The sequence below is a fragment of the Canis lupus genome, chromosome 14, assembly GCF_003254725.2.
Source record: "Canis lupus dingo isolate Sandy chromosome 14, ASM325472v2, whole genome shotgun sequence".
Lineage (NCBI taxonomy): Eukaryota > Metazoa > Chordata > Mammalia > Carnivora > Canidae > Canis > Canis lupus.
Window position 1 is genome coordinate 45,623,224 of NC_064256.1, and position 17,265 is coordinate 45,640,488.

At 44.0% G+C, this 17,265-nt stretch overlaps 1 long non-coding RNA gene across 1 annotated transcript in view; it reads left to right on the top strand.

Moving 5' to 3' along the window:
• Nucleotides 1-4,734: 4,734 nt before the first annotated feature.
• The window catches only part of LOC112670706 (uncharacterized), a 32,602-nt gene continuing 20,071 nt past the window's right edge, over nt 4,735-17,265 (top strand). Inside the window, exons 1-3 of the long non-coding RNA XR_004804755.2 lie at nt 4,735-5,124; nt 5,371-5,469; nt 6,469-6,551. This is a non-coding gene — a long non-coding RNA (uncharacterized LOC112670706). The remainder of the gene's footprint in view (nt 5,125-5,370; nt 5,470-6,468; nt 6,552-17,265) is intronic.

The following is a 17,265-nucleotide window of genomic DNA, read 5'->3' on the forward strand; positions in this document are numbered from 1 at the left end:
CCTGTGGGTACCAAAAAAAAAAAAAAATCCTGTTAATGATGCACAACTTTCTTTTGCTCACTCTTGTCCTTACCTGCCCCTGGAATCTCAACTCCAGCTTTCTGGAAGCCCTCACTGGCTTCTCACGTGCTCTCAGAAGCTAGTCCAGCTGTCCATAAGGTTCCATCGTGCAATGCCTCTTCCTTTTCCCTTCTTTCCCCTGCTCTGGCCTCTTCTACCGGGCAGGGCTGCTGGCACCTGTCGAGCACCTTACAATTTCTACCAGGTACCCCTAAGTTCACCCGGCACCTTTGTTTCTTACTGAAGACCTGCTGGCTACATCTGCTTCCCATTGGGCATGATGGCATGATTCTCGCTCTCTCTCTCTGCCATGGATCCGCAAGTCCCTGCTATGGACTGGTTTGTGTTTCCCCCACATTCATGTGTTGACGTCCCTAACCACAACTACCTCAGAATGTGACTATTTGGAGACAGAGTCTTTACAGGGATAATTAAGTTGAATGAGGTCATTAGGGTGGACCCTAATTTAATATGATGGGTATCCGTAAAAGGATGAAATTTGGCCATGGAAAGATAGAGAGAAGACCATGTGAAGACACAGGTTGGTGAAGCCACCTACAATCCAAGAAGAGAAGCCTCAGAAGAAACCAATCCAGCCAGTGCTTTGGTCTCAGACCTCTAGCTTCCGGAACTGTGAGAAAGTAAATTTCTTCTGTTAAAGCCACCTCGTTATGGCAGCCCTACCAAGGCAGTGCAGTCCCCTGCCAGGGGCTGTCTGGAGACTTCACGGTAACTAAGCTGGGTACCAGTGGATGTCAAGTTGGGGGAACGGGATTGTGACTTCTGTTGAGATTTTGCTTTGTTAGAGGAGTCTCAGGGCTCTACTGTTGGTACCTGGCTGGCTTCTGTGCATAAGGACTAGCCCAGACATCTGGTGCAGCCTGCTGCTCCAGGCCTGTCTCCCTCCCTTCCCAGCAAACAGCCTGTACTCAAATCATACAGGACTCGTGTTTTCTGGAAACTATTGTGACTTAGTTAGAACCAAGGGCTGGGATCACGCAGGGAGATGTGGAATCAGAGAGATCCTCCTATTTGGTGGGTGTGGGAGCCAAGGCAGAGACACAGCTGCTGCCAGAGGTGTACCTCTGGAGGCTGAGGGAGAAGGAAGAGATACTCTGGTTGCTCCCTTCTTCCCAGCCTCCGTCCCCTGCCAAGTGCCTCCTGTTGGCTGAACCCACTGGAAAACACAGGAGTCTGGGAAATGCAGCCTACAGGGGCCTGCCCCAGCCACAGACAGCAGAGTGGGGCACCCAGGCCCGGGACCAGCCTTCCTCTCACACCTCTGCATTCGTTGTCTGTGGCTGCCACACACATTAGTGCAAAGTTAGTGGCCTAAGAAAACCAGAAATTTATTCCCTTACTGTTCTGGAGGCCAAAAATTCAAAATCAGATGTCAGCAGGACTACACTCCCTTCAGAGGCTCTAGGAGAGAATCCTTCCCTGCCTCTTCCAGTTTCGTGTGATTTCAGGGGTTCCTCAGCTGTGGCTGCATCCCTCCCATCTTTACTTCCCTCTTCAAGTGGCCCTCTCTTCTCTCTGTGCGTCTCTCCTCTGTGTGACTCTTGTCAATGGGTTTGGGACCCACTCAGATCTTTCAGGATGACCTCATCTTGAGATCCTTAACTCACTGAGATCTTTGCCAAATAAGGCTGCGTTTGCAGGTTGCTGGGACTAGGATGGGAATGTACTTTTGGGGGCCACCTTTCAATAATCTTTGTTTGAGCTACTCTCTAACTAGAAAATCCTGCAAGTCTCCACTCTGGGTGGGGGGGGGGGTCACCCTTCCTGAACTACACTATCAAATAGACTCACAACCCCTCCTGAGCCTGATCATCCTTTGTTCACGTGCATGGTGCTTGTCGGCTTGGCGGTCCATTCCATTAGACTAGGAGCTCCTCAAGAACAGAGCAGGGCCGGGATCCCTGGGTGGCGCAGCGGTTTAGTGCCTACCTTTGGCCCAGGGCGCGATCCTGGAGACCTGGGATTGAATCCCACGTCGGACTTCTGGTGCATGGAGCCTGCTTCTCCCTCTGCCTGTGTCTCTGCCCCTCTCTCTCTCACTGTGTGCCTATCATAAATAAATAAAAAATTTTAAAAAATTCATAAAAAAAAAAAAAAAACAGAGCAGGGCCTGCGTCGTCTGCTCCAAGGACCAGCTCCTCTTAGCTTCTCTCTTTCACGAGGACTAAGATCTTTCTGTCTGGGCCCCAGTTCTCTCTTTCTGTTTTGGGTCAAAATAGCTTTCCTTACTCTTGAATCGTATGTGGCTCTGTCCTCCATCTGACACACACTTGTTGAGCACCTCATATGTCTGGATTTTATCCCACAATTTGTCTGAACCCCCTTTTTCCCGGACCTATATCACACAGGATTTCCAGTACAATCCTTGTTCATGAAGTGCTGCTGTTAGAAAGTCTTGTTAGAAACAAATAGGTCCAGGACTAATGATGGGGGATGAAACATTTTGTCATCTTAGCATTTCTGGTAGAATTTGATCTGAAATTTGGGAAGAGTGAGTCTAGTCTTTAAAAACACATTTAAAAATAATAGGCAGGTGCTTTTCTGTAATGAGTGATTTTTGCATTTTGTTCCAAGAAGTTTTGTAAAAACTTTCTGAAGTCCTGCAGAGGAAAACCTTGATCACCTGTAACATTTGGGAAATGGGGAGTTTTATTCTTTTAATTTGCCATAAGTGAAACTTCTTTTGGTTTTCAATTCTTGATGCTATTTTGCCTAAACTACGTATCTCTTTGCTGTTTCAGTAGGTGAAGGGGTGGCCAATGGGATGCTTACTTTCTGCTCATAGGTTACAGGACTAAAGATGCAGCCTTGGGAATGAAGCTGAGTAACCTGGGGCATAACCTTGAAAAAGCCTCATTTCTCTGCTTGTTTTCTGGGGATTTTCTATTTTTCTCTAAAAGTAGAGAGCAGAAAATATTCAACTGACTGAAGGTTTCTTTTGCTGACTTCCAATCAATTCTAGCTTTCCTTCTGCAGTGCTAAGAGTACGTTGTTAGCAGTGATTAACTGCCTCTACATTGGAGATAGAGAATATTATAAATGTTGGCACAGAGAGAAGTTTTGACCACTTTTCCTGACTTCTCCAGCCTGAGTACTTGGAGTTAGGTGTGCATGTGAGCATGTAACTGAGTGTGGGTACAACCGAGTTAGGCTAAGGTGGACAAAACTACAAAAGAGTGAATGAGAAAAGCAGTGGATTAAATATCAGAAGCCTGCCCGTTTTATCCCTCTCTTTACTGCTGAGCAGTGTGAGGACCATTGGCAAGCAGATTTACTGGCTCTATTTTCTCATCTAAGAATGAGGCTACTTCTCATCTCTGTCTGCTTTCTAGGATTGTTATGGGAATATGATAAGATGTTTTTAAAATGCTCAATGAATAAAATACTGCACAGACTTCCCATGCCATTACCATGACATCAAGCCCTGTGAAGAAGTGGTGTTTTTATAAAGGACTACTATTTTTATTTGTTTATTTTTTAAAGATTTTATTTATTCATTCATGAGGGACAGAGAGAGGCAGAGACTTAGGCAGAGGGAGAAGCAGGCTTCTTGCAGGAAGCCTGATGCCAAACTCGATCCCAGGACCTCTACACCTCCTATGGGGCTTGAACTCACAATCCCAAGATCAAGAGTTGTATGCTCCACGGACAGAGCCAGACAGGTGACCTTGATTCTTTGGGTTTTAAATGGAAGAAGCAGGGGTGCCTGGGGGCTCAGTGGTTGAACATCTGCCTTTGGCTCAGGTCATGATCCCAGAGTCCTGGATTGAGCCCCACGTTGGGCTCCCTGCTCATGGGAAGCCTGCTTCTCTCTCTCTTCCCTGCTCATCCTCTCTCTACCTCTCTCTCTCTCTCTCTCTCAAATAAATAGGTAGACTTTTTAAAAAAGATTTTATTTACTTATTCATGAGAGACACAGAGAGAGGCAGAGACATAGGCAGAGGGGGAAGCAGGCCTCCTGCGGGGAGCCTGATGCAGACTCAATCCCAGGACCCTGGGATCAGCCCTGAGCCGAAGGTAGACACTCCACCGCGGAGCCACCCAGGCATCCCAAGGACTACTATTTTTAATTGCTATTATTGTTGTTTCATTTGCTAACATTGGTTCTGCTTTGATCACACTTGAGTTTGTGTGTTGAGCTCATCGCACAGTCTGCCCTGCCCTGGTACACAGCTGTTTGTTGTATGCTGGGAGGAAGCTAGATTCTGCTTTTTTATCCCACGTGAAACCTTGATGTCTCCCTGGGTCTAAAAAAAAGAAAGAAAGAAAGGGGAGAGAGAATTAGACGCCAGAGAGACACTATATATAGTTTTTCTTTGACTGCTGGAAAAGATAAGTGGCTGAAAAGAGACTGGAATTGTTTGCCTATAAATTGAGTGCCAGCAGCTTTATCGCTGAATGCTGCAGATTATGTTGAGTGGAGTAATCAGGAGGAAGAAGGGGAGGCTACAATAACACTGCGATAGGGACTATTTGGAGTCCACAATCAGACCCTCCTTGACTTCTGCACCCTGCGTGGAAAGTGCTTATGTTACAAAACAGCGTGAGGTCCTGGCCCCGAGATACTTATGTGTCTCGTGGGTAGTGAGGCGGCCGTTGCCAGTTAGAATGGTATGCTCCTTGGCTGGGTCCGATGTCACCTGAGAGGGCTGGGTGGGGTGGCGGGGATGGCAGGGGCTTCCTCCCACGGGGCATGGCAACACCCCAGAGCCAGAATCCAGAGCACCGCTGAGAAGGGCAGTAAACGCCTGGCGCAGAATAATATTTGGGCAGGGTGTTCCTTGAACCATGGGACCCTTGGAGTTTTCTAGGTTTTCCTCCTCCTGCAACCCTATAAGCTACAGGTGATAAATAATTTCTTCAGTCCTAGTGGCGCCTGGTGTCTCCGTGGAGCACCCTGGTTGGCCCCCAGACGAGGCCACCGTGAGGGCTGCAGTTGCATCATTGGAGCCCAGGATGGAGGGGAGACTTGCGACAACTTTGGGGGACCCCAAAGCCTTTCTGCTTAGTTGGTGTTGCTTGTGTGGTGCCATGGTCTGAAAGGTGCTGTTTGCTTCCAAGTAGTCCTGCGTAGGGGTTGGGGGGCATTCAAGTGGCCAGGGAGCAGTGAAACGCGGTGACATTCATGTTCTGCTGGCAAGCATAAATCAACTCTGGAGGCTTCTCCTCCTTTATCTTGGCAATGGGTTTGCTTTCTTGATAAATCACCCTCATGACCAAATGGATTTGGCCCAGATTAAATGTCTTTTGATGTAATTTACTCACATTATTTCTCATTTGTGACTCCAGTGGGCTCACAGGAAGGACAGACTCAGTCTCCTATAAAATGGATACTCGCATTCTCCCCGGGATCCTGCTGTGTGAAGAGCCCCACTACTGTAAGACCAGGTGAGTGGTCAAAGAGGAGCCCGTAGTGGGTGCCTCTTCCAAAGTCCAATAGCTGAGCATGTTTGCAGACATTCCAGGTGCTCCCTGTTGCCTTCAAAACTAAGCCTCACCTCCCTAGTGAGGGCCTTTGTTCCCAGCTTCATCGCATGCTACTCTCTGCTTATACACCCTTTCCTCTGGCAGCACCAAAATACTTGATGTTTCCCAAACCATTTTCATATCTAACCCCCTGAACATTACTCTTGCTAACTCCCTTTGGCCCAAATGCCTATCTTTCTGGTGAGTTTCCACTTATTCTTCAAAAACCTAACTCAGGTGTGCCCTCATTATGACTTTGGGGGCCATCTATCCTCCTTACCACTACTCTGAATGGCCTGAAGTGTTCCCTTGTCCATGCTCCTCAGGGCAGGGTGTTTATCCCTCTAGGGTAGGGCTTATCATCTGGCATGATAGGTATTTGCTCAAGGTCTGACTTTCCCACTAATACTAGACTCCTTCAGGCTGAGATTTGGCTTAGGTACCTTTTTAAGTACCCAATAATCAGCACACGCTCTGTCCTTGATTACTTCTAAATTAAAATGATGTACCTGTAACATATGTGACAAAACCAAGTGCTGATTTCTTCTTGTCCCTCAACAGTTATGGGAGTAAAAGGACATAATTCTCTGAAAATTATGTCATTTTCTATCTGCTACCTTATGGCACATTATGAATAAAAGCAAAGAATAATGTAAATTGGATTGGAGATTTGTAAGTTGGAAGCAGGAGAGAGAAGACTGAAGATCATTATTTGTGGGAATAATCCTTTGCTCTTATTTTGACTATTCATTTCATCTTTCATTAATATTTCTCGACTCTTATTCTTACCACCCAAAAAGAAGTGACAGTGTGATTACTTGGCTGTGTGTTGTGCTGAGTAGAGTAGCATTGGATTGACAACCCAGGCATCCAGATTCAAGTCCTAAATCTTCTGTACACCATAAATCATCTTTGTTTCAGTTTCCCCATCTGGAAAATGGATCACTCTGCCCAATCCATCTCACTCAAGAACCATTTTTGAAGGTAAAATCAACAGAAGAATAGTAAGTACACTCTTTCATGTGTCAGGCATTTTGCTGGGTCTTTACATAGCTCTGAGGCTCATTTTGGAGGCAAGGACTATGAGGCTCAGAGGGTCACCCATGGTGAGGTGCTGCCTAAGTCACGGGTATGATTCAGGCCTGAGTCTAAGTCCAGAACCCAGGCAGGTGTACTCTGCCCATTGTCCCCTGCTTGTATTTTGGATATAAAGATGCTAAATACTCTGTTGTTTTTAGGCCCTGTGGAAATAGTGCATGATCTCTGCAAAACGGAAAGTACCTAAATGCCATATAGTTGCCAAATATTGAACATCTAACAGAATCTTCTTTTTAAGTGTTCCAGAATGTGTCTTGTTTGTGTTCCTCACTGCTGTTAGGGTGATCTTTTTAAAATATAATCTTACCATGACTCTCCCCTCCTAAAAACCTTCAATGGCTCTCACTTGACTGTTAAGATTCCTGAGAAGAATTTGGAGACCCTTATGATCCAGCCCTTGCATTTATTTCCTGCTTCTTCATGTTTATCTCCCCCAGCACCCCACCCTTATCATGCCAGCAATAGATGGAAGCAAGATAGAGGTGGTGGTGTTCCTTCCAACTCCCATGACCACGCTGTGTTGGCTTGGTGAGCTCTACATGTATTCTCTCTACCTAAAAGAGGTCCCCCACTTGCATAGCTAGTTGCTCAATCCATCTTCCCTCGTCTCTTCTTTCTTATTTTCCATATTAGTTATCCATTGTTGCATAATGAATTGCCCCCAAACTCATTTAAAACAATAATCATCACTTAAGATGTCACACTGTTTCTGAGAGTTAGTGATTCAGGAGTGGTTGAGCTGGGTGGTTGTGGCTAAGGGTCTCTCAAGAGGCTGAAGTCAGGTTACAGTTGGGCTGCACTTATCTGAAGGCTTGGCTGGTGCTGGTGCACTAGCACTAAAACGACTCATTTGCATGGCTGGGATAATAATGCTAGTTGTTGGCATAATGCCCCAATTCCTCACCACGTAGACCTCTTCACAGAGCTGATGGAGTATCTGCACAATATGATGATTGGCTTGTCCCAGATCTTCATTTTTACTGACCTTACATTTTCTTCAGTGTAGCAATGCACCCACCTTACAATCTGGAATTCCCGGGCTCACTTTCACCTAAGGTAGCCCTGGGACACCATTCAAGCCAATGAAATATATGTGAAGCTTATGTTTTATTGGGTGGAGCTTCCAGGAAAGCTCTTATTTCTTGGTCAAAAGGGACAGTCTCACCTGGTGCATACCTTTTCACCTTTATCTGTTCTTCCTTTCCCAAACTCACATTTGATGTCTGGATACGCAAGCAGTCATTTTGCAAGCAAGCTGATGAAAGTGGCAAATGAGGAATGGCAGAGGCGAATGATAAAAAGAGTTTGGTCCCTGACGGCTTCAAGGAGCTTCTATACCTGCCCTAGACTACTTAACCTCTGCACTTGTTACTTGAGAAAAATGACCCTGATTTGCTTATGTCACTGTTGTCAGTTTCTTGTTACATGCACCTGGCCACAATTCTATCCAATATACCCCTTTGTCTTTTTCTAAACTTGTAAAATTTCTTTTTAAAAAAAACTTGCAAAATTTCTATTACTATTCACGTCACACTTAATTTTCATTACTTATTTGCCTAGGCTTCTCCTCAACTCTTCAATGAACTCCTTGAGGGCAAACATTGAGCTATAGTTAGCATTGTACAGTACATTTTTATTAAGCTGATGAATTTATATGTAGAAGAAACTTTAAATGGATTCTTTGAGCTTTGACCTCAGAGAATAAGCTCCACCACTCTATTGGTGATCAGTGAATCTGGTCTCACCCTGACTTTCTTTCCCACCAGCACCAAGACCTCGGTTAGAGAAGAAAGACATCAAAGGCAATGGCGGTGGGGGCTAGAGAGGGGAAGACCTGTTTGATGTGAAAAGAAAGGGAGAGGTCTTGGCTAGGTGACTACAAAGAAGCACTTCTGTGAAAATGGCTGCTAGCTCACCAGGTCATTATTTTTGCCATTCACCTTGCATGGGTCAGAGGACTTGAAGACAGATTCCTGCAGCCAGAGAGTCTAAGCTCATCACGAACATGACTCCAACCTGTCACAGGGTGCCCTCCCCCCTCTCCTTAAGGCCTCTGCCTCAAAGGATAAGGAAGGAAGAGTCAAAGTTGATTCCAGGGTGATGAGGTGACTAGGAGGGTGCCTTGTCATTAAGAGAAATAGGTGGTCAGGGGCTGGGGGCTGAGTACCCAGCTGGCTTGCTTCTGACATCCCAGTGGAGATGTGCAGCAAGCCAGCAGGAGTTTAACTTAGGGAGTTGTCAGGGTGGAAGTGGTCCCTGAAAATGTGGGGGTGAAAATGATCCCCCAAGGGAGAGAATAGCATACAAAGAGAAACCGGTCAGGATCATCGAAACTTTGGAGAATTGATTGACTTGGGTGAAAAAAGAGAAACAAACAGAGGGTTTTTAGGGTAGTAAAACTATTCAGTATGATTCTGTAATGGTCATCATACATTTTCCAAAACCAACAGAATGTATGAGACAGAGTAAACCCTAATGTAAACTAGGGACCTTAGTTAATAACATTGTATCAATATTAGCTTATCAATGATAACAAATGAACTACACTAATGCAAATGTTAATAATGAGGGAAGCTGGGCAGAGGGGGTGGCATCCAGGAATTCTCTGTACTTTCTGCTCATTTTTCTATAAACCTAAAACTGCTCTAAAATATAAAGTCTATTAATTGCTTTTAATCACAACATAGATAAAGAAAAAGGGGTAGGAGGAGAGCAGAAAGTATTCAGTGGAAAAGGGAGTGGGGTGGGAAGGAACGCTAGTAGTTAATGGGGCTGACACTAAATCAGGAATTAGAACAACCTAGATCAAGCCATTTACTCTGTGTGACCTTGGGGGAACTCACTATATCTATTGTGTCTGGGATTCAGTGTCCTTATCTGTGTATCGAGTATCTAAGATATTATTAGAGTGTTTTCTCAAAACTTGGTAAACATTTTACTGGTGGTTTTGGAGATGCTGGAATGTGACCTTCGATAATATTGAATCACATGGTGGGAAAGTTATCTGCTCTCCAGTTCAATTTCAGTTTTGATTTGGTCAAGTAGAAAGTCTTGATTCAGCGCTAATCTTACTTTAACACCTTTTTAACATGTAACCACTGATTTCATTTTTTAAAAAATCATGGTAAAATATGTATAACAGAAAACCTACCATTTTAACCATTTTTAAGTGTAAAGTTCAGTGGCATTAAATACATTCACATTGCTGTGCAAACGCCATTACTATCCATCTCTGGGACTTTGCATCATCCTATACTGAAACTCTATACCTGAAAAATAACTTCTTGTTTCTCCCTCCCTGAAGCCCCTGGTGACCATCCTTCTACGTTCTGTCTTTATGAGTGTGACTACTCTAGGTATCTCATGTAAGTGGAACCATACAGTATCTGTTCTTTTGTGACTAGCTTATTTCAGTACACATAATATCTTTAAGGTTCAACTATGTTGTTGCATGTGTCTGCATTTCATTCTTTATTAAGGCCAAATAATATTCCATCTGTTGATGGACATTGGATTGTTACCACCTTTTGACTTGTGAATAATGTTGCCATTCTTTGTGTAGAGGAATTGCTGGATCACATGGCAATTCTATGCTTAATTTTTTGGGGGAACCACCATATTGCTTTCCACAGTGGCGACACCACTTTATATTCCCAATAATGATGCACAAGAGTTTTGATTTTTCCACATCCACACCAGTGCTTGTTATCTATTTGTTTTCATAATGGTCATTGTAATATATGTAATGACCTCGTTTTTAAAGACTTATTTATTTCAGTGAGTGAGAAAGTGCAGTAGGGAGGGGTAGAGGGAGAAAGAGAGAGGGAATCTCAAGCAGACTTCTCACTGAACTTGGAGCCCGACCTGGGGGCCTTGATCTCAAGACCCCGAGATCAGACCTGAGCAAAAACCAAGAGTTGGATGCTCAACCAACTGTGCCACCCAAGTGCCCTGTGATGATCTCATTTTAAAACAAGGTGTGAATGGTTTTTGGGCTCAAAGCCTTAGCAAGTGATGGTTTCCAGATAGAATTATAGAAGGAATGCTAAAAACATGGCCACCTGAAGGGGACCTTTGACCCCTATTGTTTGCCTCTCCTGGGGCTATGACAGAAACCTGTGGGCAACTGGATGTGAGGCCCTGGGATCTGCTGAGATCCTTATGAGAGAACAGGTGTGGTGCTTCTTCCTCATGGGCTTCACAGTGGTTGGGAAGCAGTGTCTGGGTCTAGGTTCTGGAAAAGATCTGATATTTGGGGGGCAGAAAGGGTTGATATTGACCATTTGCAAGTGAGCCAGGCCTCTGTGAACCCAGATAAGCCATGAGGAAGTTCAGTCGGGCTGAAGCTTCCTACTCCCTGGGTGAGTGGTGGGGAAGCCAGAGAGCTGACTTTTCCCAGGAACTCAGAAATCTACCTTTGATTATTGTCCCACAGGTCAGAGTCACTTTAACTTTAAAATTTAATCGCACTATTTGTTTTCACAGAATTTCTTTATACTGATTCCTCTTATTTATGACAAATGATATTGATTCTTCACTTACATACATTATTCTTTCAAAATAAGTTAAAATATGTGAGTTATTTTAAGAAAAACACTAAGTAGATAGTAATCTAGGGTAAGTAGATATGGCAAAAATTGGGAAAAATTGGGAAGGTGGAATCTCTGAGATATGACATACTTTTTTTCATGGGTCATGAAGTTCAAATAGCAAAATGTGTGTGAAAGTATTTTATTAGCTGTAAAGTACCCTTTGGGTGTAATATATCATTATTTTCATGACAAGTGCTGCAGATTTGATTCAGTTAAGTGGTGTGGGGAGAAGTCTGATGGTGGAAGATTAAAGAGTAGGAGGTAGAGAATGAGAGAACAGGTGCAGGCAGTAGGCTTAGCAAATTTGGTTTTGAAGAGGAAAAAAATCCCAAAGAATGGGGATGCTCTGAGGGTTCTCATGGATGCAAGAGCAGGACAGGAAGCTCATTTGGCAATATTTGTGGGTTGAAGTACATGTGATGGAGCAATCCTCTGGATGAGGCAGGAGAGGTGGGATTTGGGGCAAGAGTGGGAGGTATACAATTCAGCATCAGAGTCAAGGGCCCACTGGCTTGGTGGAAGTGGTGGGGAGAGTACCAGTGAGCAGCTCTGGTGTTCTCAGGGAAGCAGGTGAGCACGTGGGGTACATCTGCAGTTCATTCTCGGTGAGAGGGGTGACTGGTAGGAGTGCAAGCCCCAGAGCAGCATTCTTCAGACTATGTGTGCAGAAACATCTCTTGGGCAGAGTTTTCATAATGCAGATTCCCAGGCTCTTTTCTCTGACTCTATTTTGAAACGTCTAATGAAGGGCCTGGGCATTGAACTTTAGAAAGTCCCCGGTGAGGGGGGCGGGGCACCAGGGTGGCTCAGTCGGTTGGGCATCCATCCAACTCTTGATTTTGGCTTGGGTCGTGATCTCAGGGTCATGGGTTTGGGCCCGGAGTTGGGCTCAATGCTGAATGTGGAACCTGCTTGGGATTCTCTCTCTTTCTCCCCTTCTCCCCCAACTCCTCACACACAATCGCTCTCTCTGTCTCACTCTCTCTAAAAAAAAGAAAGTATCCAAATGACCATGATGCTGGCAAATAATTAAACACACTTAGGAGATACAGGGAAGAAAGCAAAGGTGAACAAAAGAGACTGTTGGCTCTCCAGTTAGAGTTGGAGATCATAAAAGGATTATTTCATGTATTGCATCCTACTTCACCTTTTTGAATTATTGACTATTGAATCTATTGAGCTCCAGTATGGCTGGTACTGTTGGGAATGTAGAGGAAGGAGCAGTCCAGGATCCTGGGTGCTAGATGACTTCTATGACGTCAGGTGGCATCTGTCACTCCATTAGTGCATAGTTGTAAGGGTCATTAGTGAGCACCGCTGGCTTGCAGTCCTGTGGCAGGCCTTATTCTGCTTCGTTTCTGGGGATGGCATTGATTCCTTCTAGTTTGGAGCTGATAGAGACCTCTCCTGACATGGGTGCTAGCGATCTTCCAAATGAGACTTAAAACCCTAAAATGCATTTGTCGTGTGTCTTAAAAGTATCTCGCAAGCAGTCTTGTCTGTTGAGATCTACGCTCTGTGATCCCCCTTGGGGATGGAGTCTAGGGATTTTAGGCAGAGGCAGGTGTTACACTTGGAGGTGATGTTGAGGCTTGAAGACTACATACAGTATTACGACATTCAGTTGGATGTGATTCAGGGCAAGTTCACACAGCCTCCCCTTCAGAAACCTATGCAAATCTCAACTCTATTTGCCAGGACGCTTGTAGGCAGTTGGCTGCTAATGCACTTATATGGAATTTGGACAAAAATGCATCTTGCCCCTCTGGACTATCATTAAGCACATGCTCCAATAGTTTGCTTTCCTCATTTGGTTTCTTCCATTCTATTGTCTTTCCTCACTCTTTCCCTTCATGGTGTGCCCCTTACCATCCTTCCCTTTAGTTGTACCAGATAGTGTAGCAGGAGCTCAGAAGAGGGAAGGGCCTGTTGCTTAAGCTGGGGAAGTGGCACTGCCCAAACTGATGGGTTTGGTGCGTGATGACGAGGCAGATGATGGAACAGTCAACCCTGGATTGGCTCCTCTTCTAGGGAGTTAGGAGTCATTAAAAGGTCAGTTTTAGAAGGAACTTGACACTATAGCAGAATTCCAGTGGGATAGAATTTCTGCATCTAAAGGGACTCAGAGATACAAATCTCACATCTGAAAGGAGCCAGTTCTTGTTCTGTTCTCAGATTTGATCTTCAGTCTTTCTGGCTGAGACAAATTTGTTCCACAGAGCCCCCTTGTGGAGTGTCACAGTGTACAGCTTTATATTAAAGGCTCTGAGAAGTCCTGCAGCAAGGAAACCTGTTTCTTCTCATTCTGCATTCCCTTATCTTATGAAGCCAAAAAGCCCTCTTTTCCACTTCTTTACCATATACCTCCTGGATCACTAAAAATTACCCTTTGGGAAACATTGTTCTAAGAATTTGATAATTCTAAAACCTCTCCTGCATTATAAAAAAAAATCTTGTTCCTCTGTAAATATTAATAAGCTATAAAAAGGTAGAAAGGCCTATTTTTTCTTTCTCTAGAAACAACAAGAAAAATGGATATACTCATTATAGCATATGCTATATAGTTATGCATATGCTAACTGCTATAGCAAACAATTCCCTAAATCTCAGTGTTTTTTTTTTTTAAGATTTTATTTATTTATTCATGAGAGACACACAGAGAGAGGAAGAGACACAGGTGGAGGGAAAAGTAGGCTCTGTCCAGGGAGCCCAACGTGGCAGTTGATCCCTGGACCTGGGATCATGCTCTGAGCCAAAGGCAGACACTCAACTGCTGAGCCACCCAGGCGTCCCAATCTCAGGGGTTTTAAACTATAAAAGTTGATTTCCCCACCATGCCACCATCTAACGCAGCTAATAGGGAACTCTGCTCCATACAGGCATTTAGGGAATCCATACTCCTCCCACTCTGTGGCTTTGCCATTTTCAGAATGGGACTTTGATGTCCCCTGGTGTGATCTGGCTGCAGATGAGGGAAGAGAGAAAGAGAAGAGAAAACACACCCTTTTAGCCTCCTGGGCCTGGAAGTGACCCAGCCAATTCTCTCACATTCCGTGGGTGAAACAGAGTCCTGCACCCCACCCAGGTCATGTGGGCTAGGAAAGGTGGCTTAGCTGTGTGCCTAAACAGGTGAAATGTGCGTGCTGCACATGTAATTCACCTCCACCACTGTGAGAGAGCAAAGATACTGAATTTAGCTGTTTGAATTTTACTCTGGTGCCAATCTTGGTGGGAGAGTAGAGAGACCCAAGAAATGGAGAAGGTGGATGTTACTGAGAAAAAATTGAAAGACAGTGGCAGAGTTTGTGAAGTCTGCAGCAAAGAGTAAGAGATAGCCAGGAGCTGGCCTACAAGGTGAAGAGCCAAAGAATCCATAATCTCCATGAATAGAAAATGTCAGCTTTAGGCTCTGAGAAGAGATTGCATACTATTTTTTTTAAGATTCTATTTATTTGAGAGAGAGAAGGAGGGAGGGAGAGAAAGAGAGCACAAGTGGAGGGGAGGGGAGAAGAGGGAGAAGGAGAAGCAGGCTCCCCGCTGAGCAGGGAGCCAGATGCTGGGCTCCAACCCAGGGTCCTGGGATCATGACCTGAGCCAAAGGCAGATGCCTGACTGAACCACCCAGGTGCCCCAGATTGATTCCTATTAAAGGAACATAGGGAAAAAAGACGGAAGTAGGCATAGGCAGGCACAGATTCCAGGAAGGATGGAAGGGTAGCAGCTATCCATATGTTATTTCCATATGGGTAATTGTTCCTATTTTATCTATAGTTTATCTACAGAATAAACATTTCTTTAAGGGGGGAAAACAGCATTTCTCTTGAGGTAGGCACAAAAGTGGAATGATCTTTATTTTACTTTTATTAGTTTTACTTTTCTGAATATTTTTTTCCCACGAGCCCAGTGGCCCAGCCCTCTGCGGCTGACTATGCCACCAGTGGGCTACAGGTGTTCTGATATCATGGTCTTCTTCACCTTGGAGAATGGGACAGGATGGGGTTAAGACCCTTTAGTAATCTCCTCTGCCTCTGAGGATCTCCTCCATTTACTTCGCTCATCATACCAACATCATCATTTTCGACGTTCACTGATGTGAACAATCCTGGGAAGTACCACACCAGCTGGGTATCGGTGACTGCGAAGGCACTGGGTGACACCAACCATAATGAGCCACAGTCAACTCACAGAATACCATATTTTATTTATTTATACCCAGCATCGCATACATGCCTGCCAAACAAGATGCAATCCAATTTGAAATATGAAGAAAATATGACAAAGGGGAAATAAGGGTTGGAAAGATAAGAAGGAGCCAAGAGTGAGGTCGGTTCACAAACAGGCATGTAGAATAAACTTGCTGGAGGTTGGAAGGAAACTGGCTCTGAGCTTTCTAGCTGCTGATGAAAAAAAAGGACAACACAGTCAATTCCACATTCCATGGTATCAATAATATAAAAATAAATAGGATATTCAGAAGAAGCACAGCTATTCCTAGTACAAAAGTGGGTCCTAAGAAAAGACATTACTTTTCGTAATGACCCAAACCCTTCACAACATTCTTGCAGTGAATACAAACACATGTGTTGTGGGACTCTTCTTCATGGTGTCGGCCAATGTATGTTCAGGGCAATACTCCAAAGTTCAGGCTGGGGAAAGCAGTTTGGGAAGGGATGACGGTGGAGCCAGGAATGTGTCTGTACGAGATGTTCAACATCATGGGGAATCTGCAAATGCAGTGCCACTTTCCGGCTATCACATTGGCGAGGGTCAGGAAGAAAAATTCAAAAGAATAACAATGACTTACACCTGTGAGGGTGTGTAGAAACCGGCACTTTTTATATTACGAAATTGATACAACCTTCTTGCATGGCAGTTAGGCAATATAAAAACACATGAAGACATGTACAGTCTTGAGGAAGACTCTTTCTAGGAAATTCACTGAAGGAAATAACCACGGGTGTGCCCAAAGCTGTAGCTACAAAGATGTTGCTTGCTGTAGTGTTTCTAATATCTAAAAATGACAGGATAGAAACTATACAAATTGTAGTTCACCCATAAAATGGGATAGGCATTTAAAATCATTTCGAAGTAAAAAAAAAATTGAGAAATAAATCATGTTGGATGAGTTTTCCTGATGTGGGAATGTATTTGTAATTAAGTAAATGAGATAAGCATATTACCTTATAGTATGTACAGTATAATCTTATCTTCTTAAAAGAAAAGCACATACATGTGTGTACACACACACACACACACACACACACACACACTGCTTCTACACATGTAAGAATTCCCATAAGGTCTGATGGCTACAATGTCAGAAAGAACTATTGCAATAACTTGTGTGTATATACTCTGTCACAGAACCATAACCCTGGCTAGTACATTATTCTTGTAGTCAAGTTTCCTTTCTTTCTCTCTTAATCTACTCTTTAAAGGGCCAAATAAGCCATTGGTGGAGCTGGGTTGGGGGGTGTGGGTTGCAGGTAGTGGGGAGTTCAGGTTACGTTTCAGGGGTGGCCGAGCAGGCCAGGGAGGAGGCACTGCAGTTACCTGAGGAGGACATTAGCCTCCTCTGTCCACAGGGCAGCCTCTTGCCGTGCTTCCTTCCCTACCAGTATTTGTCTTCTCCGACATTAAAAAAACAAATGCAAATGGGGTCAAATAGAAGCAAAGAGGGGGAGGAAGAGGAAAATGAGAAAAAGAGGAAGAAATTCTTTTAAAATAAAAGGAAGTTAGGAAGTTACCAGGAGAGTATAACATTGGCACCAAGGCGAGAAAAGAAATATGTAAAGGAAAAAGAACGCGGTATTAGTTAAAAATCCATTTAAAATCTTTATAAGATACAGTACATGAGATAAAATGGGTAACATTTAAAATAAAAGATAAAAGACTAGAAGCTAATAAGGTAAAAGGATAAAAACATAAAAGCAGAAGAGGTAAAATGTTAAGATAAAAGGCTCGTGGATAAAAAACTGAAAATGCAAAAGCAGATGGGATTAGCAATTACATTCAGGAATTCAGGACT